The 27,441-nt window shown below is 36.5% G+C and overlaps 2 pseudogenes; both read left to right on the forward strand.

Annotated features, from left to right (window-relative positions):
• The first annotated feature begins 5,839 nt into the window (after nt 1-5,839).
• Nucleotides 5,840-13,206, forward strand: LOC103261877 (annotated as a pseudogene).
• An 11,354-nt stretch (nt 13,207-24,560) lies between these two features.
• LOC103261874 lies at nt 24,561-25,908 on the forward strand (annotated as a pseudogene).
• Nucleotides 25,909-27,441: the final 1,533 nt, after the last annotated feature.

Genomic DNA, 27,441 nt, shown 5'->3' on the forward strand with positions numbered 1-27,441 from the left:
ACATGGTTCTCTAGGAATAAAATTTAGAACAAATACAAAAATTGTTAAGTCATTGTGTAACTACAGTTACATTATTTATAGCTTCACTCTTTTTCTAATTTTTCTTTTTTTTTTTTTTTTTTGAGTTGGAGTCTCACTCCATCACCCAGACTGGAGTGCAGTGGCCGCTCCCGGCCACTGCAGCCTCGCCTGCTGGGCTCCGGTGATCCTTCCGCCTCAGCCTTCCAAGTAGCCAGAACTACAAGCACGCGCTACCACACCCGGCTAATTTTTGATTTATTGTAGAGATGAGGTCTCACCAAGTTGCCCAGGTGGATCTCGAACCCGCGGGCTCAGGCAATCCGTTCACCTCGACCTCCCAAAGCACTGGGATTACAGGCTGAGCCACGGAGCCCGGCCCCAATTTTTCTTTTATAGGCCTATATTACATTTAAAATGGTGGAAATGCAATTTTAAACTTCAGGTACTCTGGTCCTCCTTTGACTACATCTTAATGTTTTCATTCCTTTATACTTCTTATTGTATCCCATAATTTTGAAGGTGAGATGTGTATAGAGGACTGTGACTGAGAGTCTGCCCATGCATCTATAGCTGAAAGTTCTCTCTGCAAAGAAGGTACCTATGTTCTTTAAATAAAAGAGGTAAAGACTTTAGGACTAGGACCTCTTCCTTCAATAAAATCTCAGAATAATAATCTTGATTATTTTTCTTAGTTTATTTTAAATTTTAATTAAGATTTTTATACTGATTGAACTTAATATCCACCACTATTTTAAAGATGACTTGGCAACTCATGTTTAGAATTTAACTGCTTTGTACCGCTGTTCATCTTTATTTAACCTCTTGCTCATATTTACTTTTGGGGAATAATGAAGAATTATTATGTAAGGCATTAATGATTAATGATGTTCTTATATCAAGAGTAAGCAAGAAATATCATACTGCATACTTTTATCTTACTTTTTTAGTCTGTCAATACAGCAACCCAGAAAACATGTGGCATTAAATTTGTTTATGGATGTTATTCCACTAAGAAATAATACAAGTTAATTGTGTCAACATATTCATGCTGAACATACATTTATTCAACAGGAAATTTCTTGAGCCAATCAATCTTGGTCTAAAGAAAATTTATTTCTTAAAACTCTATCATTAGAAAAAACATTGATTTACATTTTAGAATTGTCAGTAACATATAATAATTTTGCCTGCTAAATAGAAATAGGACCATAAAAATATGGCATTATGAAATTACAGCAGTTTCATTATAAAATTAGAAAAATGCAGATGTGCAAAAATGAATTGTAAAACCTTAATCACACGAATATATATATATTTCTTGGAGTTGGAATCTCACTCTGTCACCCAGACTGAAGTGCAGTGGCCGCTTCCGGGCACTGCAGCCTCGACTTGCTGGGCTCCGGTGATCCTTCCATCTCAACCTTCCAAGTAGCCGGAACTACAGGCACGCGCTACCACGCCCAGCTAATTTTTGATTTATTGTAGAGATGAGGTCTTGCCAAGTTGCCCAGGTGGATCTCGAACCCGTGGGCTCAGGCAATCCACTCATCTTAGCCTCCCAAAATGCTGGGATTACAGACTGAGCCACCAAGCCCAGCTATGAATATTTATTTTATTTGAAAAATCATCTATTTGGCTTCTGGGCTAAGAATAATCTAATTTGAATTTTTCTAAGTAAAGTAAGGATGAAACACGCAAAATATAGCCCACAGTGAAGAGTTCTTCTGAAGGATGTTACACTCTTAAACATAGTATACTTACATTTTTTATCCATAATTTCACTATAATTTAACATACATATTCTCTACAGATGGAAAATGGCATGGTAGGGGATTTCTCACCAAATTAAAAACAAAAAGAGATGATTAAGCCTACAAACCAGGGAAAATTGGTAATATTATTAGGATACGGGAGAATCTAGCACATATTATAGGAAGAGAGGAAAATAAACATATTCCTAGGTTATTTGTATTTCAATATAATTATCATTATGGATTCTGAAATTCTGGCAAGATGTTCATGATAATAATGGTATTGGCTTTCACCAAATTCCTAAAAACAATAGTAGTTAAGAAGGTATTCTTCTCCAGTCCAATCTTTGGGAAATAGGACTCTCAAAAATAGTAAAATATCTGGAAATAAGAGGAAATTAAATTATATCCCTGGAGCTTTGGTGAAGAAAGAAAGCAAAGGCAAAGAGAGCTAGGAATAAATACTATGGTTAGATAGAAGGGGAGGACGCTTATGAGTCCTTAGCTCATTGTGATAGTTTAAGAGTAGGGTGAGGTGGGAGGGAGGTGGGAGTCCACCTTTCCAAACACCACAGGATATAATCGTGTTTGTTGCAGGTAATTATCTGTGCAGTTTTGAGGAGCATGCTGTATTCAGACTGGTTAGGAAGCTAGATATCCCGTTAGGCCCTTCCTTTCTCAACAGATCATTTATCCATTAATTGACTTGATGAGAGAGAGAGAGAGAGTTGCTGCCCTTATGAAGCTTTGCAGCTTGCATTCCAGTTGGAGTAAGCTCACCCGCCTGCCCTTTTGATTAGAAACGGGAAAGGTAACAGTAAAGAAGATCTCATGGAGAATCTTTTCAGGACAGATGTATTTTGAAACTAAGAGAGGATGACTCAAATCTCTTATGTGATGAAAACTGCTACATTTTCAAAGGGGTTTTTTTCTGCTTTGCAAATAACCATTCTGGGTAATGACATGTAATTGCAATGGGCAGACATAGAAGACCCATAGATGCAGGAGATTCTGGGTTTGGTTGTTGTGGAAACAAGAGTTCATGAGTGTGAAATGATGCTAGGCATATTCGTTTCCTCATGCTGCCCTTAAAAATTGCCACGTCCAGGTGGTTTAATACAAAAGAAATTTATTCTCTCACATTTCTGGAGGCTAGAAGCTCAGTAACATGGCATCAATAAGGCCATGCTCCAATGAGAGTCTGGATGGAATCCTTTCTTAACTTTTCTGAGCTTCTGCTGGTAGCCATCAGCGCTTGGTTAATGGGGCTTGCAGCTGCATTACTCCAATCTTTGCTCCTGTTGTCACTTGGTTTTCTCCCTGAGTGTCCCTTTCTTTTACATGGACATCTGCCCTCTGTCATTCTCTTCCTATAATGACACCAGTCACACAGGATCAAGGCCCCATCCTGCTCTAGTGTGATTTCATCTGAACCAACTACATCTGCAAGTCTGTAGTTTCTAATAAGGTGACATTTTGAGGTGAGGTGCTGAAGATCAGGACTTTGACATATCATTTTGAAAATCACAATCAAACTTATAACACTAGGTAAGCCAAAATTTTGACAAAATCAACAGTCGTCTTATTTAGGTCATAGTGTTCATGGGCAGAATAACTAGATCACAAGAAGCGACACTATTCTTCAACAAGACTGAAAAGAGAAAATAATGTAAAGTTTTAAAGTTTACCAAAGTAGGGAAATTTTAAGCATAGTGTTTTTAAGAATCACAGTACCTTCAAAACAAAAGAGATCCTCAGTTTTTACAAATGTGTTAATTTAATTTTCATTTCTTTAAATAAATGGTTTATTCTTCAAAATTAATTTTTCAGTTTTCTTAAGCAAGCCACATTTTGTTAGGCCCATAAGTGCCCTTTCCCTCTGTATTTTCAAAATTTTTCTTCATCCTAATCCCACACTGTATAAGGATGCAAAAAGGACAACAGACTCTAAAGTTTCCATAGGTCCTAAATAAACAATCAATACAATTTTTCCTGTTTTTAAAACATCATTAACATTTTCTCCTTTAATATTTACTCCATAAAGCATTTTTTACACACAGAATTTGACTATTCACTTCATATCAGGTCAACAAAAACATACAACAATCAGACCTTCTGAGGTGGCTAAAGTTAGAAAGCATGACTTGAATCCTTACTCTACTATTTCCTTGCTTACTGCTAGTGGTCACTCTATTTAGCTTTTTAAGCCTTCATCATCTCATCATTAATGATGGGATAATAGTAGAACCTAGTTGCTAGGGTTATTCGAAGAATCAAATGGGTTAATGCATGTAAAACATCAAGAAGAATGCCTGCTATGGTAAAAGTGTGCAAGTATAAGTTATTATTATTACTGTATAAACTGACATTGAAATAGATACCACTCATGCCATTAGGAAGTTTTTCCATCTATCTAGTTCGAAATCAAAGGAATGGGAACCTTGGAATGGATTCTGTTTTGATAATTGGTTAGGTGAACTTGCACTTGTTTTGGAAATTCTGCAATATTCAGTTTCATGTCCTGCAAGTGAGGACTATTCTGTGTCTTGAGAGTTGAGCTAATTTAAGTTAAGTGCTCATAGAAATATTTGGCAGTTTGAAATTTTTTGGTACTGCTACTTTTCTTCCACTTTCTTTCTTCATAATCAGCTTTGGACAGTGGGGAAAGTGAACTAGAGAAACAGAAATCTGGAAGCCTGGAGACAGTCAAGAAATTACTGTACACTTCTTAATGCGATTATTTGTCTTCTTGTCGAGTCAAGTTTCTTGTAGATTCAGGACATTATCCCTTTGATGCTCATCTGCAAATATTTTCTCCCATTTTGTAGGCTGTCTATTTGTTCTGTTGGTTACTTATTTTGACATGCGTGAGTTGTTGGGTTTAACTAAGTCCCATGTGTCTATTTTTGTCTTTGTTGCATTTGCTTTTGGGGATTTAGCCATAAATTCTTTGCCTTGGTCAGTGTCCACAAGAGTATTTCCGAGGTTTTCTTCCAGGATTTTTATAGTTTTGGGGCTTACATTTAAGTCTTTAATTCATCTTGAGTTAAGTTTTGTGTGTGGCTAGAGTTTTGGGTTCAGTTTCATTCTTCTGCATATGTCTAAGCAATTTCTCCAGCACCATTTTTTGGGTAGAGTATCCTTTACCCAGTGTATATTTTTGTTGACTTTGCCAAAGATCAGATGGTTGTAGATATGTGGCTTTATTTTGGTTTTTTTTAATACTATTTATTTATTTTTTTGAGTCAGAGTCTCATTCTGTCACCCAGGCTGGAGTGCAGTCTCACGATCCTGACTACCAAAGCTTCAACCTGCTGGGCTCAGGCGACCCTTCCATTTCAGTCTTCCAAGCAGCTAGGACTAGAGGTGCATGCTACCACGCCCAGCTAATTTTTTTAATTGTAGAGACAGTGTCTCACCATGTTGCCCAAGCTGATTGTGAACTCCTGGGTTCAGGCAATCCTCTTGTCTTGACCTCCCAAAGTGTTGGGATTACAGGCATGAGCCAACATGCCCACCCATATGGTTTTATTTTAAAGGAAAACATACAAAATGCTCAACATTACTAATCATCAGACAAATTCATCTTATGCCAGTCAGAATAGCTATTATTAAAAGCTCAAAAGTAACAAATGTGCTACACACACACACACACACACACACACACCATAGAATATGACTCAGCCTTTAAAAAAGGAATAAAATCATGTCTTCTCCAGCAACATGGATGGAACTGGAGGCCATTACCCTAGGCAAAATAACTCAGAAACAAAAAGGCAAATACTGCATGTTCTCACATCATTTAATGAAAGTGGGAACTAAATGATTAGAACACGTGGACACAAAGAGTGGAATAACAGATGATGGAGACTCCAAAAGGCAGAAGGATGGAAAGGGATGAGGGATGAAAAATTACCTATTGGGTCAACATACACTATCCAGGTGAAGGGTTTGCTAGGAGCCCAGACTTTACCACTGCACAGCAAATCCATGTAACAAAACTGCACTTATATTTTTTAAATCATAAAAATTCAAAAAATTAAAGTTACTGCAATATCAATAGAAACATGGGAAGACAGAATAAAGAGCCTAAGGAAGGAGAAATTGAAAGTACAGAAAGCAGAAGACAAAGGCAATGCATTCTTACTATGTGATTGCATGTGGAGTTGGTAAGAAATGGAGGACTGAGTGATGCCTCAAAAGCTTCTGTAGAATAAGTTCTTGGGCCTGGCTCAGTGGTGCACACCTGTAATCCCAGCACTTTGGGAAGCCAAGATGAGAGGATTGCCTGAGCCCAGGGTTGCAGATATGTTGTTTTATTTTATTTTAAATATTATTTATTTATTTATTTATTTAGTCAGTCTCATTCTGTCACCCAAGTTGGAGTACAGTGGCACGATCATGACTACCACAGCTTCAACTTGCTGGACTCTGCTTATCCTTCCATTTCAGCCTTCCAAGCATCTAGGAGTAGAGTTCACCAGCCTGGGCAATCTTGTGAGACTTCATCTCTACAATAAATCAAAAAATTAGCCGGCCATGGCGGCACATTCCTGTCATTCCAGCTACTTGGAAGACTGAGGTGGAAGGATCACCTGAGCCCAGCAGGATGAGGCTGTAGTGGCCATTAGTGGGCCACTGCACTCGAGCCTGAGTAACTGAATGAAACTCTAACTCAAAAGAAGAAGAAGAAGAGGAAGGAGAAGAAGAAGAAGAAGAAGCTCCTTGGGGTGATACCTACTTTGCTATGCATATTTTATCTCACAAGTCACATATGGTATTATTACTAACAGTATCTGAAATATTGCATTTCTCTACTCTTCTAAATCTTCAAACTCATACTACAATAATTTTAACTTTTTTCTTTTATTTGCAAAAAATCTTACAGCCCCTAATTTTGTTTCTACCATTCAGTCATAGTTTTCTCTGCAACTTGAAAGAATCATTGTAATGTAGCTATTTTTTTAAAATTTTCATCTGGGAAAATATAATCATAAAACTCATTTATAAAGCATTTTTCTATTTGATTGTTTATTATACTGTAGTCTCTGTTGTGCTTATGCGTTTGACTATGAGTAGAATCAGAAAACCCTCTGGAAGTAATCTCAGTATTACTGGTTATTTAAAAACTAGTACCAGCATTATTAATGATTTTAGAGAGCATTTTTCTCCATGTTAGTTATTACTCATGAAAAAAGATACAGGGGAGTGCTTAAAAAACTTAACATAGCTGGGTGTGGTAGCACGCGCCTGTAGTTCCAGCTACTTGGAAGGTTGAGGTGGAAGAATTGCCGGAGCCCAGCAGGTCGAGGCTGCGATGGCCAGGAGTGGGAATTGCACTCCAGTCTGGGTGAAAAAGTGAGACTCCAACTCAAAAAAGAAAAAAAAAGAAAACCTTAACATACTTGTAGTAAAAAATTGTGATATATTATCTAATATAACTAAAATAAATTAATAAAATACATACTTATACATGATCAGACTTCTAATGCAATTTAAAATCAAACTAACACAAAACATAATTTAAAATTTTGACTGTATAACAAATTTTATCATCAGAATTTTATTGGCAGCACATAGTAATTTCTATTTAATGAGTGATTTATATTTTAGCATACAAAAACATTAAAAACTTATTTGCAGTTGTGCTTATTTCTGAATACAGTAATCTCATATATTAATATCACCATTTTGTTCACCATAATGAATTGTTGGAGACTTAGGCTACTTTAAGACCCCACTTTCCACTTTTAATAAGAGAAGTATCCATGGTATATATAACTTGAAATAAAGAAAGATAAGAAAATCTTGACAAAAATCTCTATAGAATGGGTTCTAATGTTGAAACAAAACAAAAAATAGTTGATATAGATTCAAAGTGATGATATTCAAGGTAATCCATTGGTGAGATTTGAATTCCAATTTTTCTATGAGATAAAATTAGAAATGACACTAGATAAGAACAACTAAACCAACCTTTCATTAAAAATTTTCAGAATTTATAAGATAGACAAAAAGGTATTTAAAAGTCACTGAAGTCTCAGTGCCAAGCCATCAGACCCCAAACTCTTAAAAAGGAAGGTGACTAGCAGGACAGTTCTCAACAGAACCCAGTAGATAGCAATAGGTGGCTACAAAGTCATCAGAAAGATTGAGAAATAAACTATACATTGCCAATGTTACACATGTAAATAGAGCAGCTAGTGAATAAAGTATACTGCTCCTTCTCATGTAATACAGCTATTATATTCCTAATCCATACATTGCTGAACACAACATTTCAAACACACAATAGTGTTTCTTATATAAAATGACAACAGTTACTTTTAACTCAATCTCAAACTTAATCATAATTTAAAAATCTCAACCAGCCTGGGCAGCATGGTGAGATCTCATCTCTGCAACAAAATAAAATAAAAATTAGCCAAGAGTGGTAGCTCACACCTGTAGTTCTGGCTACATGGAAGGCTGGAGGGGTAGGCTCGCCAGAGCCCAGTAGATCGATGCCAATGCACTCCAGTCAGGACAACGCAGTGAGACTCCAACTCAAAAAAAACCCAAAAAACAAAAAAATCAGATTTAATCATAATCAAATTCAGATGTGGTTCATATGAGCAAAATTAATATTAACTTTGAGTATCTAATTCACTCAGTTGGAAAAAAAATAACAGAAATAAAATTTGAGGAAACATTTTGTAACAGAAACTGTGCATCTCCAGTGTCATAAGACAGAAGTTTTAGAATGTAGTTCATGCACTTCAACTGTGTAATTGTGATCCAGATATTTAGCATGTCTGTACCTTAACTCCCTTATTCCTACAATAATAATAGCAGCAAGACTTTCCTACAAAGTTCTAGCACTGTACACATAAAGTAGTGTAAGCAAAAATAACAGAAAAACAATATGCAAATATAACATGATTATTTTCATCAGTATGGAAGTCAAAGGAAAGAAATTTTAAAAAGAGATGTCCAAAGACAATAAAATGCTGAGGAAGAAAGTCAATGGGCACGGTGCTTTTAGAGTTGCTTAAGTGTACATCTTGATAACATGGTAAATATATTTTGATCTGGGCAGAGACATTTGCCGTCACAGTACTCTAGAGGTCAGCACACAGGCTCCAAGATCAGACCACCCAGATTCAGCTCCCGCTCTCCAGCCATGTGACCTGGGATAGATCATTTAACTCTTTGTGACTCAGCTTGCTCATCATTACGATGGCACTAATAGCAGTAACTACCTCAACTGAGACCCCTGAGTAAATCCCTGCCAGTTCCCTCCTCTAAGATGGAGGCAACATCTGCTTATTTTAAGGGGAGCTGGTGAGTTTCAAATGAGCAAGTGTTTATGAAAGCTCTACTGTCGGTGACCTGCACTGACCAAGGGGGGGTTAGGACCGCACCGGTGAATCAGAACGGAGAGAAGAAACCACACGGAGGCAGCTCTTCTGGGAACAGTCTGGCCAAGACTGAAGCCAATTTTATTCAAACTTTTTCCAACTTATATACCATTTTCTATAATCTCCAGCAGTGTGACAATTACTTGCTGGGGGCGTACAAGTTCATTGATGTGTAACACGCTTTACAAATCATGTACCATCACAAGACTTTCAGGTTCCCAGTGAACAATTACAATTCCATGATGTATGAATCACAGGTGCACAATTTCAATACAGATTGTTCAAAATGTTCTCCACAATGTTCAATAAATCATTCATATTATACTCTAAGTTCTAAACCCTGATTAAAAAACTTTCCAAGTTAACTCTAAGTTCAATCCAATTTTACTAACTTTTAATATTTTTGACGATTAATATTATTAACTTAACACTATACTATAATCTATAAGTTTACTTAATGACTTAATTTTATTACCTTAATTTATACTATTTATTTTATAATTCTATAACCTACTACATTTCTATACTGCCCTATGATTGTATATTAATTACCTATGAACTTATCCTTAACCTAAAATTTTATCACAACTTCTATAAATTTCAAATATCTAAACTATTGTCTTTTATACTTTATTAATTACTTATCTTATAATATCATGTCCAAATTCTAATACAACTATTATCCTACTATAATCTATTACAAACCTTATCATTAGTACTAATAAGTATAAAAATTATGAACTTACTCTATGTTCTATGAAACTTAATTCAATGACATTTTAACCTAAAACCTAAATCTGATTGCCTATTACATGGAAACTACCTATGTCTCAAAACCTGCCATGCCACTTAAAACAATGAACTGCACAGTTGCCATAACGACAGCCGGGGACTGAAGCAAGCTGAAAGTTACTGCACGTACAAAAACCAAGAACGTTCTGCTTGACCAAAAGCAACATAATACAACTATTATCACAGTTATAACGTCTAATCATAACCCCAAATGAAACTACATACTGGAACAAAAGCTAATCAATCAGTTTACCAGGAAATAACAGCTAAAAAATCTTAAGAAGAAAAACAGTTTAGAAAGAAAAAGAGATATAAATAATTCTGCTGTGCATTTTTCATAGGATATAATAAGATTTTATTTTAGACTGTCACTTCCTAATATTGAAAATTCTGTTGTCTTATAATACACTGGTTACTATTCATATGTACACACTTGATGTTATATCCTTGTCTCAGAGGTGACCTTCTGAATAGGCCTTCATAGGCCTCAGCTGTGTGGTTACATATGTTGACTCCCAACACTCTACAGATGTGTTGCAGCAGCCTTTCTGTTCACTGATATTCAAGTTTATTTTTTGATTAATTTTATTGCCCATTTTGCTTTATACCGATGAATACATGCAGAGTCATGCACATCTTTACCTGCACAAAGGGAACATCATACGCAGAGATTCTCAAATACCACATCCAAGAAGTGACTTCAAGCAGCATTAAGAATCTCCCTTGTAGCAAACAAAGGGAGATTACCCACACAAACTCCCAGGCCTCTTGGCTTTCCCTGTCTGTCAGACAGAAAGGACTGTGTTATTATCCTATCACCATAAATAAAAAGTTATTACAAAGAATTCACAATTCTATTATTGTCCTAACCCTCTTTTTCTAAAGTATAAATGCTGATATCACCTTAAAATGCTATGGATTTGTTTGGCTCATCCTGCCTTCTTTCATTCAATTTGTAATTTGAAAATGGCTTTTCAACTTTAGAGTATTATATAAGGACAAGGAAGACAGCAAATTTATCTGGTCTCTGAAGGCAAATAATGCATGATTCAAAAACCTTCAGCAGCCCAATTAAACTGAGTGGTATAGAAATAGTGGGAAAGAGAAGACTTTATTTAAGACTTAGCAAATACTCAAAAGCTAGGTATGTAATGCTAAATTTGGGTCATATGCATATATACTTACATATTTTCTCATTTTGAACAAATGCACAACACATCAATCTATATATGTATATATGTTCTTATTTTGAATGTACAGATATATAATTTCACACTGATTAAGATTATTTCATTTTCATGTTTGTGGAATTGCTCCTGTTACAAGGAATAAACCTGCTGGGCTCTGAGTTATTCAACCAGAACATGTAGCACAGACAAATAAAATAAGCCAGATAGGCCAGACTTTTGTAAGCAGTTTTACACATTTGCCTTTTCCAACTCCATATCTCAACCAGTCAAATGGAGTCCAATTAGTTCACTAATCCACTGTGTACCATTGTCTCAAATGATTTTTCAACTTAAATTCCTGAGGATAACACAGGAATATTAAGCCACTAACCTGAAATGAAACTGTGTCCACATGACTAGAACTTTAAAATACATTGCATACATTTATGCATGCAATAACTAAGATCTTTGTACAGTGAGGCTATAAAGTAACTTTTCCTCCTTACTGGGAGTAAGAGATGACTCGTATTTATCATGAAAAAAGAAATTTCCTGGTAATAACTGTATTCTTTCCCAGGCTTCTACAAATCCTTTGGTTCACAGTCCTCCTCCTTGTTGAGAGTTATCTACCCTTACAGAGATGCATTCTGGTGTGTTCCTACAGGCAAGACCATTTCCCTCCCATGGGAAGGTCTACAATTATCCTCTCCTTTTCATGAGTAAATTATTCTATTTCTGGAGTTCAGAACTCAAGAGTTGATTGTTGCTGCACAAGGAATCCTCACCCTCTAAGCCAACCATCAAGCTATGTTCACCTACGTGACTTCTTTATCTGTCTCTCAATTGGTTCTGAACTCAAGCAGAGGAAATTGTGTGTATTGAGCTATGTCACATTTCAAAAATAAAAAAATGCAAATATATTGTTTAGGGATACAGACATATGTAGTAAAAACATAAGGATATGCCTGACAATAATGTACTCCAGCTTTAGGCAAGGCAGAAAGGTTAATTCAGTTCAAGATTTTTTTTATTTCTTAAACAGGATATTTGTTAAATTATTCTTGAAAATATTGTTGCTGTTTTCTTTATTGAAGCTGAGCAATTCTATTTTAATTCCATTTTCCCTGGTGATGGCAGAGCTCTGCCAATCCAGGGTAGTAGGAGGACTTACATCTGACAACTTTGAGAAAGAGCAGAATAGCTTCTTTTATGAAGTACAGGCTGAGAAGTGGATTTTTCATTGTTCAGTACCATGAAATTTTCCCCCATGAAAAGAGGCGCAAGGGTGTTAACGGTGTAACCGCTGAAAGCTGACACTAAGAGCTTGTGATCTATCTGAAGACTGGATGTCCTGCTTTTCCCTCTGGTATCAATATACTAGAAAGAATCAGCATAATCATTGTTTCCATCAGTTTAGAAGATGTTCTTGGGTAATATATAGCACTTACTAGGTCCCTGGAAAAGATTAATCTTTTTAAATCCTTCCCATCGCACATATTCAAACTGCAGTTAAAGTGTAATAAGCTAATTATGATTTAAGTATCATTCCTTATTAAATCAATGCTCTAAAATCCTCCTAAGTTCTCTAATCAGCAGATGTGAACAATTAACATCTAGTTAGTCATCCATCATACTTGCTAGAAACGTTTTAAAAGGAAAATTATAGAGATTTCTCTCATAAAGATTTCACTGAGGAGCAGTGTGAAGAAGAAGAGACAAGAACGACCCCCAGACTTTCCAAAGCCCGCGCGCCGCTCCATCCTCACATCCAATGCCTTAGTTCCACTGCCATCACCGCTACGCCCAAGAGAAAGGCTGAAGGGGATGCTAAAAGAGATAAAACCAAGGTGAAGGACAAACCCCAGAGAAGATCTGCAAGGTTGTCAGCTAAACCTGCTCCTCCAAAGCCAGAGCCCAAGCCTAAGAAGGCCCCAGCTAAGAAGGGAGAGAAGGTACCCAAAGGGAAAAGGGGGAAAAGCCGATGCTGGCAAGGAGAGAAATAACCCTGCAGAAAATGGAGAGGCCAAAACAGACCAGGCACAGAAAGCTGAAGGTGCTGGAGATGCCAAGTGAAGTGTGTGCATTTTTGATAATTGTGTACTTCTAGTAACTGTACAGTTTGAAATACTATTTTTTATCAAGTTTTATAAAAAAGCATATTTTTTTTAAGCTATTTTGTTAGCACACAGTACACTTTATTGTTGCTTTTTGGGAAAGGGGCATATGTCACTAATAGAACATCTCCAAAGCTGGACTGATGTGGGGAAAACACCTTTCCCTTCTAGTTTTAAAAGAATTCCTCTTGGCCTCCTCTTGGAGGAGGATTCCCCAACGTTGACACACAGAGCCACCTTGGTACAAACGCCTTGTGGTGTGGAAAAACATTCATTTTTTTATGTCCTCTTCTCCCTTTCTGCCTTCAGCATAGACTTAACTCCCTTAAACCCAGACATCTGTTGGGACCAGACCCCAAATAATTGGTTACCAGTATGTCAGTGATGCCGCTGAGATGGCACCCCTCATAAGAGCAGCAGTTTTATTTATAGATTGTGGATCTTCAGACAAATTCTGCCATTTTCATTTCATTTCCTGAAAGTCAGGGTCGGCTTGTGAAAAGTTGTCAAACAACATGCTAAATATGAAATGTCAACCCTCACTCTAAACTTTCCCTGTTCAGAGCATCAAATGAAGACTTCATTGGATTTTTATAATGGCTTTCTGATTTTTGTAGTCCATTAAAGAAGGGAGTTTGAAAGTTGTTGTATACTATTAAAGATTGTCTGCCCATGTCCAGCCTAAAATACCATGATTGTTTATGAAAAGTATCTTTAATAAAGCTGGATACAGTTTGGTTTTAAAAAAGAGATTTCCCTGAAAATGTGTCATAGTGTCCTTTTCCATTTACATATTCAGCATTTTTTAACATGAAATCTGTTTATTGGAATTTATCAGAAATTTCATTATTTTGTGGCTCCAAATGACCATATGGACAGTCAAACCGACTGACTTTCCAGAGAAAGAAATTTAGACCGAAAAATTTAACTTGTTGACAAAGCCACAATTCCTTTTCGGCTGTGACGCCAGCTCAATTTTCCCATAGAACTGATGTTCACAGTTTCTTGAATAAATGTAGAAATTGGTCCTCCTGGTCTTAAAACTTGAAAAGTGTATTTTTGTCTTATGGTCAGGCCTCCTGGATAGTATCAAGGAACTGAAACTCACCAGATCACCACATTTGGACAATGACACTCCCCTTTCTACTTTCTGTTTTCCAGTACATAGTTACATTTCTTCCTGGCTATGTCAAATTTTCATCAGTTAAGAGAGACAGATTTGAGGTTTTCTCCCATCTCTTTGGCTGGTATAATCCATAGCATGATAAAACCTTTTTCACTGGCAATACTCTTTGTCTCAGTGAATGGCTTGCTGGTGCAGTGAAACCCTGACATTCTGTAACATTCTGTAAGTGAATATTCAAGGCTAGGTCTCAAGTCAGTGTATCATCTACCACACCCTTCTTTTCTTTATAATTTTAAAAGATCACTTGACTATCTTCAACCTCATTTCTAAGATCATTGGGTTTCCTATTCCTGGTGATATGTGAATATGGCTAGTAACAGTTTATTTCCTTCTGGCTTTAGCAAATATGTATAACTTAGTAGTTACAGGGATTTAGAGTCACATTATCTACACTCAAATCCCAATTATATAACTTATTACCTGTTCATTTATGAAATTACCTGTTCATTTATGAAATAAACAGCTCATTCATAAAATGAAGATGATAATGATACTGATAATGACAGTGTTGACAGTACATACCCTATATCTTTGTTTTAGGATTAAGCACATCAGTCCTCTAAAATGCTTACATCAGTCTATGAAAAATTTAAGTGTTCAATTAATGTTATCTGCTCAAAATATAGTATCTCCAGAACTTCCATGGATTCTCCTGACTTATTTTCTAGAAAACAGTGAGTATGCTTACCTATAACAGAATGAGACCACTACACCAAAAACACAGTTCTCGGGACTTCATGCATTTCTTTCATGTATACTAAGACCAACAGAGAAATGCATTACCAAGAAAAGTGGGACACACACGAAGGGAAGAGGGAAAGTCAGGAAATTCCAACTGTCAAGTGGCTCTCAATCATGGGCAGTTTTCTTGTTTGTTCAGGTTCGTGAACAGCTTGGTCCTGGCACACAACTCAGCAAAAGCAGTCTTAATAGCAGAACTTCATCGGGAGGTGTAACAAGATGGGAAGTTATAAAATAAAATGACCTCATTAAAACCTAAAGTAAAGTGATGATGGACATCAAGAAACCCAGTAACAACTGCCAAGATTTGAAAAAGTTCAAGGGGAAGGTGGTTTGGGATTTGTTCACTTCTCTTTGATTATTTTGTTCACTTTTAAAAATTGACATTTTAAAATTACCCTTTCTCTTAAGCTTCCAAGCTTCCAGAAATTCTGACATCCACAGGTTCTATGGCCTGGCATGTGCATATACAGTCTGTAAAAAATCCAAGAGCTGTTCATTGTGATCATTGTATGCATTGCAAACTCATATATTCAACACTCCTGATTTCTTTAAGCAGTAGATGTATCTTGAAGCTATACTAAGTATAGAAAACTTTATTGTATGTGTTGAGAATTAAACTACGAGGAAGAAATAGTTCCTGTCCTCTTGACCCTAATTATTAAAGTATAATGATGGATACAGACAAGAAAGCACAGCTATTTAAAAATATGATGAGTGCTCTTATAGGAGGTCTCTCTTACTCTGCTTTCCAGAAACGATAGACTACACATTATCTCAGACTTCTCCTACAACAAAACATTTCCTTCTTTTCTGGGCAGCTCTCTTGGCTTTTAAACAAGTTCAGGTCTCCACATATTAAAACACACCCCTTCATCTCATTTCTGTGAAAGCAGCCACATTGCTAAGATTTGTCTGCCCTCCCAATCTCCAAATATTTATGCTAAGTGTATTAATCAGCACTCCAAAAGCAGTCTTCCACTCATCTCTCTCTCTCTACTAAAAGTAATGTTACAACCTTCAAAAAATCCCTAATCACAAAACCCAATGCAGACTTTTCAATTTGTTTCTCGATCTCTGAGCATTACTTAGCATAGAACAATTTATCTTAAAGCATACTCTCTACTTTGCTTCCAAATAAATCTGGTTTTCCTCTTACGACTCTGACCACTCTTTTACAATACTTTTTGCAGCTAATTATTCTCTACTAAGCCTTTAAATATTTGATTTTCTCAAAGTCCATGTATATATGTTCTTTTTTCTCATTACAGTACTACTATTTAATGGAAGTATGAATCACAAATATCACTTGTAATTTTTGATGTTCTAGTTGTCACATTAAAAATATAAAAAGAAACAAAATTAATTTTAATATTTCAATATATGCAAAATGTGTTCTCAACATGCAGTCAATATAAGCAAGTATTAATATTTTACATTCTTTATTTCTTCTCAAGTCTTCAAACTCGGGTGTGATTTCAGATTCAGACTAGTTCCACCTGGAAGTGGCCAGTAGACCCATGTGGCAGTAGCTCCTATCCTAAACAATGCTGCTTCAGACTTTAGAGCTACACGGTCTTATCTGTCCCCATGGCTTCCATTACTGCTTTAGAATCATAGCTCCAAAAGATCTATCTCTAGCTCAGACCTCTCCTGTGTTCCAAATATCTTATTCCATATCTCACATCTCTCCTTTGGAGTTGCAAATTCTCAAATTCGGTGTGTGTACATGCAAAAACATGATTGTTTCCTCCCAAGTTGACCTTTTTCCATTGTCCCTTACCTTAATTATTGGCATTACTCTCTATATAGTTTTGTAAGGTGGAAAGCTAGTTGTTATCCTGATAATTCTTATTCATGATGATATTTGTTAATATTATACCTATATCCAGTTTATTATGAAAACAATAATTTTCTTCCTTTGAGGTGTAATCTCATCCCCTCTCTCCTATTTCCTAGTCCAATATTATATTAATATGGCTACTGCTTTTGGTCAAGACCCAGTTCTCTGTTGAGAAAATTTATTAATTTATAATTAAATTTTATTTGATTATCTTGTTAACATATTGACAGATTACCAAGTTATAAATTCAGTGAATGAGGACCATGCCTGTTTTGCTCATAATTCTATTCTATATGCTTAACAAGTACCTGATACATTATAGGCACATAATAAATACTTGCTAAATACTTAACCCAGCATTAGAGAGTCAGGAAAAAATCAGAAAGTGATGACTTCATTACTAGGGTGGATTTACCATAAAGCAAATTGTTCTTATCTTTCTTAGTTAAAAGTGTGTTTGTTCTTTGAGCCGAATCCCACTTCTAGGTAGTTATGCCACAGAAGTATAAGCATGAATCATACTTATATGGCAAAGTAATGACTTACATAGGTTCAGTACATATTTTGTGCCAGGATAATCTTTTTCCTTTTATTAGTGCATTTAATCTCTCTAATAAATCTATGAATAGATAGTATTATTCTTGTTTTACAAATAAGCAAATTGCAAAATTCAAAGAGGTTGAATAACCGACTCAGGACTCATCAAGTATAGGAGAAACTACTAAATGACACAGACAATCAGATTTCAAAAGTCTATTTTTTTCTACCACTGACTCACAGGTATACATATACATGTATATATATGTATGTATATTAGCTAAACATTTTCCAACTGAAATTTTCACAAATAGGGAAAAGACAAAATTTGAATAGCCATGCTATAAAAAAACAAAACATTTTAAACGGAAAGATAACAGGAACAATTGGATCCATAGAAAAAGATCAAAGGTATACTGTTAAGTAAATAAAGCAAGTCACACAATAACAAGTATGGAGGTGGAATTTTGGCTTCCATAATCACCTGTTCCTTGTGTTACTCCTAAGAATACCTTTTTGTTATCTATTGAAAGGGACTCTGCAGATCCAACTAGGGTCAAGAGTCAGCCAACCTTAAAACAAGGTCACAGTTGTTATCCATATGGTCCAATGCAATCATCTAAGTTTTAAAAAGCAATGCATTCACCTGAATGAGGGTAGAAGGGAATTCAGAGGGATTTGAAGCATGAGAAGAACTTTACATACTTTTGCTGCTTTGAAGTTGGAGAGGACTATGTCAAAAAAAATGTGAGTGGCCTTGAATAGCTGAAGGTCACAGTTAGCAAGAAAGCAAGAATGAGAGATCTGTAGCAACTAGATTCTACCAATAGTCAAGAGCTCAGAAGCAGATTCTACCTCTTTCCTTCACATCAGAGTTAAGGCTGGCCAACACCTTGCTTTCAGCCTTGTGAAATCCAAAGAAGAGAACCTAGTTCAACCAAGCTAGACCTCAAATATATATAACTGAGCAAATACGTTTGTGTTGATGTAAGCCACTACATTGTGGTAATTTGCTATAGCAATAGAAAATTAAAACAACATGCAATATGATTATTATAGTAAAAAATGACTAGCTGTGTGCATGTCAAGGTTTATAAATGCACAGAAACAGAAAGGAAAGATGCATACAATATTGGGAGAAAAATTAACTTTAAAGTCTTGAGGTTGTGGAGAACAGATAAACAACAATTTTCATATTTAATTCCATATAGACATTTATTGATTTGCTCCTTTATAGACAGAATGTATTATTTATTATTTATTGTTTATACATATAAATATATTATTTATAAACAACAAAAGGTAATGTTTTATAATGTGGTGATTCCATTGAGTTTGAAATCAATCACATTGTTTCTCTTTCAACTGATATTCCAAAATCAATCAAGATGCATAATTCCGTCAGGGAGTACCTGGACACTAAAACAAATCAAGCTGAAAGAATTTCCCAGGGATTCATGGGTTCCAAGTCATAGAAGAATGAAGAATTACAGAAACCTGTTTTGGTTGATCTTCCAAATGCATTCTGGTGGTTAAAACACACACAGGTTTGCAGACCTGTACTACCTGTAACTCCAGGAAACAAAGTAAGAACCATCATCTGTAATCCCCTCTCTTACCCACAAATGAAGACTACTCTTATAAGATTGATGAAAATGTGGCAGCATGACCAAAAGGCTACAAAGCCATTTCTGCATTTGCAGTCAACCCTAAGGACATCACACTTTCATTTCTTCCCCCCCTCCCTCCTATCCTTCCTCCCTGTCTTCCTTCCTTCCTTCCTGTTTTTGGTGAGCCATACTCTAAACGATTTGAGTAAATGCAAAACCTATTTCTAAAAAGACAACCAGAAATGTAGAATTTGAACAAATAAAATGTAACCTTTTGGCATGAGTATAAAATTCAAAGGATTTATAATGTAGAGTTTATGAAAGTTTATAATGTAGAGTTTATGAAAATGTTAGTCATTTTCTCCAAGCATTCTAAAACTTAAATTTCAACATCAAATATCCGTGGCTCTTTAGCCAAAACTAGCTAGTGGCAATTTGAAATATTTTCTATAATTTAGCTCCTTCCTATTTTAGAAAAATCTCACAAGCAAGAAATACAGGCTTTAGAAAAAATGGACCTGTAGTGATTTGGTGATTACAATTTTTTTTTTTTTTTGAGTTGGAGTCTCACTCTGTCACCCAGACTGGAGTGCAGTGGCCGCTCCCAGCCACCGCAGCCTCGACCTACTGGGCTCCGGCAATCCTTCCGCCTCAGCCTTCCAAGTAGCCGGAATTACAGGCATGCGCTACCACACCCGGCTGATTTTTGGATTTATTGTAGAGATGAGGTCTCACTGCCCAGGTGGGTCTCGAACCCGCGGGCTCAGGCAATTCACTCACCTCAGCCTCCCAAAGGCGCGGGACTACAGGCTGAGCCACCGAGCCTGGCTGGTGATTACAATTTTTAAGCACAAAATGCAGATCTATGCTCTTCACTTAAAGCATAAGGGGTGTTTAGAAGTCAAGGAGTCCATAGCAACACTACAAGGACTAAATATATTATCCTTAAATACTAAGTCTGTCACTTGTGATTCACAGCCAATTCCTTAAATAAAGTTACAGATTTTCAAATTGTCCTGTTGAGGGAAACAGGAGAAAAGGAAGGGCTAAACTCATATCTGTCTTGGCTGCCAAGAAATCGCAGTAATAACTGACTTTCTCAGTGTTTTGCTATTTTCATCTGTGTTTCCTAAAAGCACCTCTTTTGAAGAAAATTCACATATCATTTTACTTTTCTGGATGCTGGAATGAAAAATAGACGCCCACTGTCTCCCAACTATATTGATTATGCGTGGAAATGTATTCATTTTGCATTGACTTGCCCTACAGCACTGAATTCCCTTGAAGCAGCAGGAAGAAATTAATGCTTTCATATCATGTCTAAGAAAAACATGAGGTGCTGTTTCCTTTGCCCTCAAGACAAAGAGTTATATCCAATAGTAAGAAGTAATAGCTTTCAGAACATAAACTCGAGACTTTTATTAAAATCATTACTTAATGCACAAAAAATAATGAACACATGGGCCTAGCATTTAAAGCAGCCATTCGTAGTCATTTCTTCTTAGATCATAAGGTTTTATATATCTTAAATTATAACTTACTGCACACATATCAATCAAACAGTATAAGAATTGATCATGACAGGAATTATGATTTGTTTGGATTTATTTAATTTCTCTTTTACAAAAAAGATTAATAATCTTACCAGTATTGAAAGGACAACTACACTGGATCAGCACAGATTTTTATGCACATATGGCTCTGTATAAATTGCTTGCATAATTATCTTATTCAGTATTTTTCATCAGTAGTTATTAAATTACAGGCTTGTAAACTGGGCTCGGTGGCTCAGCCTGTAATCCCACGCCTTTGAGAGGCTGAGGTGAGTGGATTGCCTGAGCCCGTGGGTTCAAGACCCGCCTGGGCAGCGAGACCTCATCTCTACCAATAAATCAAAAAATCAGCCGGGCATGGTAGCACATGCATGTAATTCCGGCTACTTGGAAGGCTGAGGTGGAAGGATCACTGGAGCCCAGCAGGTCGAGGCTGCGGTGACCACTGCACTCCAGTCTGGGCAACCGAGTGAGACTCCAACTCAAAAAAAAAAAAAAAAAATTATAGGCTTGTGCTTAAAAACGATGCAAGGAAAAAACTGTAAGTTTTAAATATTAGAAATCAAATTCATAAAATGTGAAAATCTAAAACATAATTACAGAAAATTTTACTTTCTGGTGAATTTGTATTTTTGAAAGTGTACCTAGCCCACAACAATATTCTCTAAATAGAACATATTCTATTTCTTAAAACTGAAATTTGACTCATATTTCTAACAGCGGAAATGCTCAGATTGGCAAGGCAATTTATAAAATTGAAGACCTTGTTTCTTTTTAATTCAATATTTGTAATAAGCCAAGTATGATAATACTAATTATACCTATGCCCACGATGATACTGAAAAACACCTGCATAGAGATAATGAGTCACACTGTTGAATATAAAAAGATCCTAAGCAGATCCTCACCTCATCCTGCAAAAAAATCAAAAGAAACCTTGTGTGTGTGTGTGTCAACTGGTGCTGTTCAATGTCCCAAGAGACACCTGTTCCTGATGAATGCTAGAGCTGTTGTTCACGGTTGTTCAGATGCTCTAGGTGCCCAGGGGAGGTGTAGACAAGTCATGCCTTTATGTTCCTAAACCCAGCTTGGCCTTTTATTATCTGTACAACTTTGAAAGCATTCACTTATTTTTAAGCTAATATATATCAAGCACTGGATTATATTCTGTAGGAAAAGTGGGTAACCAAATCAGAGGTTCAGCCCTCACAGAGCTTACAGCTGCATGGACTCTGCATCTCCACATGTTTTGTGTGTTCTGCACATGTTTCCCAGGTATATTACAAAAGGTTATCTTTTTAGTGAGATCCTCCCTGACCACCTTGTTATTTTTTGTTTGTTTTAATTCCTACCACCAAATCTTCTCTCTTTGACATGTCCCATCCATGTGTACTAATCAAACACTTACCACCACCTGCTATACACACAGCTTGCCTATTGCAATACTCCCTAGAGTCTCCTGGGTTTAGCCAAATATATAGATGTCTACAACTAAGATGTAACACACCAAGAACCAGATATGCAGAAGGATATTGACAAACCTCAGTTGGCTGGGAGGGCAGCACTCACAGTTCTTCACAGCAGGAGTCCTGGTGTCAGTCAATTCATGCACCATCTGTATTAGAAAAGGGTGTGGGCTTCCCTGATTAGCAACCCCATCCTCCACAGAAGCTGATATTTCTTTAAACGACTCTGTGGCCACCACATATGGTGTGCCCATGGACAAAATGCATGCTGCATTACAAGCGTCATCACACTCAAAGCCTGAAGCGTGGCATTCCCACAACATATTTATAGGTTTTTTTTACAATTCCTACCAGTCCAGAAACAGTTGTCCAACATGAGTCATTTGCTCTCATAAATAACACCACTGAACAATATGGCAGACAATCCATTCTTATCAGGTTTCTAGGGCAATAGAGCTAGAGGGTTAACCAAAGGCAGGGTTCTGAAGTAGCAGAGAAAGCTGCTTCATTCATTGTCTGCCCACAGTTTGTTTCTCACTAGGTTGTACACATGACCAAGGCAGGGGCGTGTGTCTGTTTTGCTCCTGCTGAATGTTGATTAACCAGTTTCCATAAGAGAAGTCTGAAACAGAGGTGTAGCTGACTGTGTCTCAGTTTTTCTTTCCACAAAATAAGTATGATAACAATCTCTATCTTGCCAGGGTTTTGTAAGAGTTAAATGAGAAAATACTGGTAAGACTCTTAACACAATGTTCTACATATTGCCAACATCCAAGAAATGCTAAAGATTATTATCTTCATCGTTAGCAACAGTAATCCATAGAAATTCAATCAAACAAATTCTGAAACAAATAAATGACCTAACCAAAAACGCACAAATACACAAATTGCCAAATAAGTTAGTTCTATAATTAAATCATGCCGAAAATCCTCCTATGGGTCATTTACCTGTGCATTGCTTTTAAACATTATCACATAATCTTCTTTTGAAATAACAACACAATTTTCCATAGAATATATTCCTTCTGGGAATTTTTTTAAGACAAGTTTAACTTCTTTTATTTTTAAGTTCTTTTTTGCTGGATTTTCTTTTACCCAAGTTATGAGGTTGACTAATTAATGATCTCCAAGTTATCTATAAGTCAAGCAGCATGAGAATGTGGGCCAGAGGCTCGTCTTAAAACATAAATGATCTTACCATACCAGAAAACCAACTGTAAATGGATCAAAGACTTAAATGTAAGATCTCAAACTGTAAGAAGCTTAGAAAATGCAGGAGACACCCTTATGGAAATTGGAACTGGCAACCAATTCCTGATCAGAACCCCAAGTGACCATGCCATAAGAGATAAGATAGACAAGTGGGACCTTATCAAACTGACAAGCTTCTGCAAAGCCAAAGAAACCATTGAGAGAATGGAGAGACAGCCCACAGAGTGGGAAAAAATATTTGCCAACTGTATATCTGACAAAGGTCTAACATCTAGGATTTACAAGGAACTCAAACATGCTGAAAAAAAAACAAACTCCCCCATATGCAAAAGATATGAATAGACACTTCTCAAAAGAAGACATATGAGCAGCCAACAGATATATGAAAAAATGCTCAGTCTCACTAGACATCAAAGAAATGCAAATTGAAACCACACTGAGATACCACCTAACTCCAGTCAGGTTGGTCATCACCAAAAACTAAAAAGCAACAGATGCTGAAGAGGATGCGGGGGAAAAGGAATATTTCTAAATGCTGATGGGAGTGTAAACTAGTACAGCCTCTGTAGAAAGTAGTGTGGTGACTCCTGAAAGATCTAAAAATTGACCTGCCATATGACCCTGCAATCCCCCTACTAGGAATATACCCAGGGAAATCAAATCACTCTATGAAAAAATATCTGCTGATACGTGTTTATTACAGCATTATTTACAATATCCAAAACATGGAAGCAACCGTGCTGCCTATCAAAAGAGGTCTGGATTTTTAAAATGTGGTATATATACATGATGCAATATTACGCAGCCATAAAGAAGGACAAAATCATGAACTTCACAGCAACCTGTGGACTTAGAGTCTATAATACTGAGTGATCTATCACAGAAATAAAGAACTGAGTATCACATATTCTCACTCATAAATGGACCTTGAACTACTATTACAATACTACAAGAAAGGGATTTACAGTAGTGGGAAACTGCCAGGGGATGGGGATCTCACCTCATCAACAAAGGTACCGTATGATGAACATTTGTATACCTAACCCTGAATTGTGCTCCACATATTTAAAATTAAAAAATTTAGGAGGAGGAGGAAGAGAGAAGGGCTGGGCGGTGGCATTTGTAGGTTGTGCAGCAGCGTCGGCGACTTTCCTCAGGGCAGACGATGGACAGCCAGGGCAGGAAGGTGGTGGTGTGTGACAATGGCACCGGGTTTGTGAAGTGTGGATATGCAGACTCTAACTTTCCAGAACACATCTTCCCAGCTTTGGTTGGAAGCCCTATTATCAGATCAACCTTGAAACATTGAAATCAAGGATTTTATGGTTGGTGATGAGGCAAGTGCATTATGCTCAATGTTAGAAGTTAACTATCCTATGGAAAATGGCATAGTACGAAATTGGGATGACATGAAACACCTGTGGGACTGTACATTTGGACCAAAGAAACTTAACATAGATACTAAAAATTGTAAAATTTTACTCACAGAAACTCCTATGAATCCAACCAAAACAGAGAGAAGATTGTAGAGGTAATGTTTGAAACTTACCAGTTTTCTGGCATGTATGTAGCCATTCAGGCAGTTCTGACTTTGTATGCTCAAGGTTTATTGACTGGAGTAGTGATAGACTCTGGAGATGGTGTAACTCACATCTGCCCAGTGTATGAAGGCTTTTCTCTCCCTTACCTTACCAGAATATTGGATATTGCGGAGAGGGATATTACCAGATACCTTATCAAGCTCCTTCTGTTGCGAGGATACGCTTTCAACCATTCTGCTGATTTTGAAACAGTTTGCATCATTAAAGAAATACTGTGTTATGTGGGATATAATATTGAGCAAGAGCAGAAACTGGCCTTAGAAACCACAGTATTAGTTGAATCGCACACACTCCCAGATGGACGCATTATCAAAGTAGGGGGAGAGAGATTCGAAGCACCAGAAGCTTTATTTCAGCCTCGCTTGATCAATGTCGAGGGAGTTGGTGTTGCTGAATTGCTTTTTAACACAATTCAGGCAGCTGATATTGATACCAGATCTGAGTTCTATAAACACATTGTGCTTTCTGGAGGGTCTACTATGTACTATGGGACAAGAACTTAAACAGCTTTACTTAGAACGAGTTTTAAAGTGAGATGTGGAAAAGCTTTCTAAATTTAAGATCCACATTGAAGATCCATCCCGCAGAAAGCACGTGGTATTCCTAAACGGTGCAGTTCTAGAAGATATCATGAAAGACAAAGACAACTTTTGGATGACACAACAAGAATAACAAGAAAAGGGTCTCCGTTTCCTGGAGAAGATGGGTGTGACTATTCGATAAACTCCAAAGCTTGTGCCCATCACACTCCTAATGTTTTCTTTTTTCCTTTATTGCCAATCTTTGAACTCATTCAACTCCAGGTCATGGGAGAGGCCTCCCTGTGCCCTTTGACTGGAAAGGTCAAATTTTATTATGGTATCTTGGGGAAGCGTTGTTAAATTTTGTTAATGTGGATAAATCTGACTGTTTAATTTGGCGGCTTCCCTAAAAACACAAGAGGGCTAAGGGTCCTGTCTACTGCTTTGTTTCTCCTAAGTAGGCTTTAGATCATTCCTTTAGGCTTCCTATTTTCACTTTATTGCTCTAATACTGCTAGTTTTAGTCCTTAGAACACTAGGTGGTATGCCTTTATTCGCATAAGAAAAACTTTAGCAGGAGCTTTTACATATTACTGGGTGGGAGTGGGGTGATGGGTGGGCAGCTGCTGAACCCTTTAGAGCATTTCCTCCATAGCGTGGCTCTTTCAGCAATTGCTGCTGCTGCTTTAGGTACCTTAAAGCTAGTGCCAAGTACCATCCTTGCAGATTATTATTTATATAACTGATCAGTGCTTATTTAATAAAACAAGCAGGTACTTAATTACTGGCAGTAGGTTATAATTGTTGGGTTAACAATAACATTGGGATATGGGACTTGTTGCCAGTTGGGTAATCTTCATTCTTTTTTTTTGTTTTTGATTTGAAACCTGGAAGTGGAGTAAAATTTGACTACTTAAAGTGTTAGCCAAAAAAAAAAAAAAAGTTCAAGATTTAAATTTGTATTTGTACTGAGAAACTAATCATAACTGCTAATTCTCAGCCATCTTTTATGTTTGAAAGAAGAGTAGCTGGTATTTTTTAAATGTTAGCAAACTTTTCTGCCTCTGTGAGAAAATTCTATTTATGAATCCTGTTGGTATTACTTGGTACCTGAAAAAATATTAAGTAGCATCCATACATGAGTTCTTTCTAAATTTGAAAAATAAAATAATAATAAGTTATATTACACAAATTACAAAATGCAGGTTCTGGGAGGAAAATATGTTTTCTTTCATTTTAAAACTTCTATTTTAGTAACAATGACTTTAAAAGAAGAGGCTTAATTTTTTGGATGATTGAAATCAGAATTTATTGCTTACGAGCCTCTTTCTATGAAAAAACATAATTAGTTTATATGAAATAAGCTTCTGTTAATAGTGAGCATTTTTTGTCTGTTTTACCTCAATTTGAACAAGTAAGTTTGCCTGCATGCTGGACATGCTTCAGTACACATGAGTAGCCCATGAATAATGTCTACTAGATTTTGGGAACATCAGTCTCAGAGTCGCTTTGGAATTCTAAAGTGTTCTTAAGTCATGTTCTTATAGAATTGGGCTTGTTAAAGGACACATACATAGGACCAGTACCTACCGGCAGTTTAGTTCAGGGAAATGGATTGACTCTTGGCCTTTGGTCATGATTTTAAAATATGGGGGTAGAAAACAACAAAGAATGGGATGGATTCTTAAATAAAACCAGAAGAGCATTTATCATTTGTTCCTTGAACATAGAATTTGTTTTTTTATTTTATTATTCTGCCAGCAAAGATGACAGTTAAAATAGCATATTAATGTATATATGTTATAACTTAGAGATTCCATTTTATAATTTTCCTACTCCAAGGTGAAATAATGCATTTAATAGTTTGGGAGTTGGGTAGAGTATTATGTTTGAGTTGTCAGTGTGAATTCCTCAGAAATTTCTT

This window comes from Carlito syrichta, unplaced genomic scaffold, assembly GCF_000164805.1.
Source record: "Carlito syrichta isolate Samal-C Ts95f unplaced genomic scaffold, Tarsius_syrichta-2.0.1 Scaffold304129, whole genome shotgun sequence".
Classification (NCBI taxonomy): Eukaryota; Metazoa; Chordata; class Mammalia; order Primates; family Tarsiidae; genus Carlito; species Carlito syrichta.